Source organism: Rhinolophus sinicus, linkage group LG03 (genome assembly GCF_036562045.2).
Source record: "Rhinolophus sinicus isolate RSC01 linkage group LG03, ASM3656204v1, whole genome shotgun sequence".
Lineage (NCBI taxonomy): Eukaryota > Metazoa > Chordata > Mammalia > Chiroptera > Rhinolophidae > Rhinolophus > Rhinolophus sinicus.
Genome location: NC_133753.1, coordinates 168,327,107 through 168,332,119, shown reverse-complemented (window position 1 = coordinate 168,332,119; position 5,013 = coordinate 168,327,107).

Below are 5,013 nucleotides of genomic sequence, written 5' to 3'. Positions count from 1 at the left end.
CAATGCTATGAGCCCCACATGCTTTAAAAAAAAAGGAACATTGTTTCCTTAAACACAGATCATAAAGAGCAATAACTATGTGCATTAAATATACCACCATTTATTTCACTTTCTTAAATCCTTCATTCAATCCTGGCAGAGACCACAATTAATTTAAAGCTTCTCATTTATTTCCTATTGGACATTTGCCTATAATACAATAAAAAATAGCAAATACAACATATTTTTGAAATATTCCACTTGCTTGAAGTTTAGCTGCTGAAGCAAAAAACTGGATGTGACTAGATTTTTCTATAAACTAGCTGACCTGTTTATTCCAGAAATAATCACCATTCAGTTATGCTAACCATGACAAATCATCTTCCTTGAAAATGTATTGACTGTATCAATCCATATTCAGTAAGTTTTCACATTTATGGCTTTATGTGAACCTAACCTACACTTTAGATATTACAAATTATCAACTACTTCAGTTATTTTTTAAGTAAAATATATTTTGGGTAGGAATAATAGTAAATAATAAAAAATGATGAATTTTAAGTTAAAACTCTTTCCCAATTTTGAGAACTGTAGGTAGAAAAGGAAGAAAAGTATAACATGAGTAAAATTAACTTGTTAATGAACGTAAAAATTAATTTGAAAACACTTCAAGTTCAAAATATTATGATACTACTCAAAGAAGGGGGTAAAGACAAGCTAAAGAGATGAGTGAGGAACTCCAATTGGTGTGTTCACTGATAAAGCTTCTTTATGAATTTTCACATCAGTATGATTGGTCCTCAGAATAAAATTAGTGCGTGAGGAACAGAAACGAGAAAGTCAGTATGATAAAGGAAAAAAGAAGTTCATGTATGTAGCTAACTAGACCCCTTGGAAAACAGAAAGAAAAGCTCTTGAAGATGAGTCTTGATTTATAGAGTTTATAAGTGAAGTTATGAGGAAAGAGTAAATAGTACTTTTCTAGTTTCTAGAAAAGGGTAGGTAATAAATGATAATGAGTGTCTTATTTGTTTTATAATATCTTTAACACAAACTAAAGTGAAACAACTGTAATGGAGAGTAAGAAAAAATCAACAGTTTCTTAAAGTTTCCAGACCAAATGCCAACATTACAACAATTTTAAGTATATATAAATGGAGGTGATTTGGCCCAAACAGGCTCACAAATATAACATTTAAGTGAAAAAGTCACCAAAATGCTTCCTCATCTATTTAAAGCCCCCAAAATTTCAATTTAAACTTGCATTTGTTTATTCAAGTAAACAAATGATGAATCTATAAATTAAATACATAAATGATACATAATTGTATCTAAATGAACTTAGAGGCTAAATACAGGAATTTCTCACATGCAAAGTGTCATTTGTATTTAATATCTTCTAATTTTATGAGTACATAATACAAATGATTGAACTCAAAACACAGAAAATCATCATTACTAACAGTTTAATGTTGATTATGCGCCTAGACATTGGCCAGTCTTCAACAAATAAGAAACTTTAATTAAGGGCCATTTGCAAAAGCATCAGACCATCATTAGCTGTTTGAATAGAAATTAAGTAAAGCTTCCACTTGGAAAATTTCATATTGCTTGAAATTCCTGATCCTAGAAAAGTAATAATGTTACAATCTACCTCCATCTTTTAATAGTATTTTGCATATTACCATGTAGACATACTTTTGAAATATGAAAATTGAAAACTATATTCAAATTTAACATTTGTTAAAAATAGTAAAATATATTCTGTTTTCAGTTTTTTTTATTACCATTCCCCACCTTTATTCTGCTTTTCTTTCCATAACCAACCATTCTAAAATGTTTTATGCATAACCTTTCATTTGTATGCATTCTTACAAGATTTATATCGTAGGGGAAGGTCCAAGATGGTGGATTAGGTACACATTATGCCTGGTGCATCCCAGGATCACACCAAAATTACAAATAAATTATAAAACAATCAACCTCAGGAATCATCTGAAGACTAGCTGAACAGAACTCCTATAACTAGTATATAAAGAAGAGGCCACATTGAGACTGGTACGAGGGGTAGAGATGCAACATGTGCTGACCCCAAACCCGCAGATAGTGATTGAACACTTGGAGGGACACCTCAGTGGTGGAGGTCCCCCTGGAGGAGGGAGGGGTCCCAGGCCCCTGGCCAGGGGTCCTGTGCCAGGAAGGGGAGTCCCCACAACATCTGGCAGTGAAAATCAGTGAGGACTCTGTCTCCCTGTCCAGTGAGAAGGAAGGTGGCTGGAAACCCAGGTACCCTCTTAGGGAGCTCACACACAGACTCACTTGCTTGCAAACACTCACCTGGTCTCCTGTGGAGAGGTAGCAGCTCAAGAGACTCCAGGGATATACAGGAGACTAAGTTGTGTGGCTTCAGGGTAAAAGCTGGAGGGACAGCTGCAATTATTCCCGTGTGGAGACTGACTTACTTATAGCCTACAGGAGGGTGCCATCTTTTCTATATTGAACCATTCCTCAAAGAGCAAAATGAGATGGCATTGGTCTGGTAAAATCTGCACGTGTGCACCACCTTGGTGATGCCCTGGGTCCCTGCCCCACACAGCTAGTACTGCATCACCCAGAACACTCTTGACTACTGAGTTCCAGGCCCCTCCTACAAGCTGTAGAAGCATTTTATAGACCTAGTAGGTCTACGGCAGCCCAGAAAACGTTTCCTATTGGGCAGTGACCCAAAATCTGTGCTGCAGCCATCCTTGGGTGGCTCACTGGGACCTGTGGGCCTGAGACAAGTGGTAGCTGGCCGCGGTGTTCTCAGGGCATTTTTGTAAAGTGGTCACGGGCCCTGCATTGGTACAAGAACTGAAACTGAATTAACTTTGTAAAAACCACCAGCCACAACTTGTGACACCCTGGGACCCTACCCTAGAGCTTCATTACTAGGGTCACTCTCAGCACCGGGGTGGCTAGCCCCACTCCACAAGCTGAGGAAGACTTTTATAGGGCCAGAAAGCCCGAGGCAGCCCAGGGAGATTTTGGTAGTGGGCGGTGACCCAAAACCTGTGCAGCAGCCTCTCGGGCACCACTTGGAGATTTGCAAGCTGGGAGGTGAGCATTGGCTGGCTTCAGTGTTCTAAGGGCATTTTGCAAAGTGGTCATAGGCCAGGCACTCGTACAAGAATTGAATCTACATTAACTTTGTAAAAACCACCAGCACATTTCATGACTCCTTGGGACCCCACCCTGTCTAGCTTGTGCTGCATCACCAAAGGCACTCTCAACACCAAGTCAACCAACCTGAACCTCACACCTCTGGAGGTTCTTTCAACGGCTGAGCCACATGGGCAGCCAGCAGGTGGCAATAGGCCTAGGGCACCGTGGACCTTTTGCTAAGCTGCCTCAGGCCCAATGTTTGTGGTAGCCAGCCTTGGTTCACAGCAAGGCCACCCTGCACACCTCCAGGTTCAGCACAGGCAGCAGCCAACTACATAGAGCTTTGTGGCTCAACCAGGTAGCCGCAGGCTGTTCACAGGCAAGACTAAAATTGGCCTGCATGGAAGACCCACCCAAGAGACACCAGAAACAACACACCTAAATGCCAGCTTCAGACCACACCAGAGTACTACCTGGTTAGCCCCACAAGTGGCAGATCCAAAAAGGGGTCTCAAGGCATACAAGAGCCCATGTGGGTGAAGTCTCCTCTGAGGAGTCAGCCCCCACACAGCAGTTCATACACTGTGGATGTAGCCAGTCCTCACAGTCAGTCAGTCTGAGAGTCAATCCCACTCACTGATGCACCAAAAGCAATCAAGGCTCAACTACAACAGAAAAACACACACAACACACTCAAGGGACATTCCTGGAACACATGCATAGGACAGCAGTGAGATTGAGCCATTGGACTACATAGGACACATACTACATAAGGCCACCCAGCAAAGACTGAGAGACATAGAAAATCAACATAATGCTTAGAAGCAAATATAGAGAGGGAGCCAAAATGAGGAAACAAAGAAACATGTATATGCATGTGTATGTATACACAGAGGGTGCAAAAAAAAATGCATACACAATTTAAGAAAGGAAAAAAGTCTATTAAAATTGTAATACTCAACGTATACCAGTAACAAAAAATGAATACAAGTCAAGTTTGACTTCTGCAATTACAGGAGGTGCTCAAAGTGGTTACCATCAACGTCCAGATACTTCTGATTATGGCAAACTACTGCTTGAGCAATGTTGACCAAAGTGTGTACACTTGTATACATTTTTGTTGCACCCCCATTTTTTTTGCACACCCTATGTATATATACGTGTATGTATATCTATATCTATATCTATATCTATATCTATATCTATATCTATATCTATATCTATATCTATATCTATATCTATATCTATATCTATATCTATATATATATAGTCACGGGATATAAAGTACAGCAAAGGGAATATAGTCAATTGTATTAAAAGACTTGGTGGAACTGACTCTGGGTGATGAAAACACAATGGGATTTATAGATGATGTAATACAGAATTGTACACATGAAATCTATGTAATTTTACTAACAATTGTCACCCCAATAAATTTAATAAAAAGAAAAGACTTGGTGGGATTATCATTATATTGTTTTGTATACCTGAAACTAATAAAAAAGTTTAAAAGGATTTATATTGTAGTTTTATGTTTACATATTTTAAATTTATAAAAATATTTTGTGCTAGAGTTCCTTCTGCTTTGCAGTTTGTTTTCATTTAACACAATATTTTCAAGATACAGAAACTTTTCTGTTATATTTAGACTGAGGTAGCCAGCTCCCAAGATGGTCCCCAATGAGTCACCATCACATGTGATTGTCTCCCATGTTAAATCAGAGTTGGCCCTCTGTGACCAACAGGATACAGTAAATATGAGGCTGTGTGATTTCTGAGACTAGATAAAAAATGGCAATATAGCTTTGCCTGGCTCTTTCTCTCTTGGGCTTCAGAGCCCAGGAATCATGGGGAGGAGAGGCCACATGTATATATTCCAGTCAACAGCCC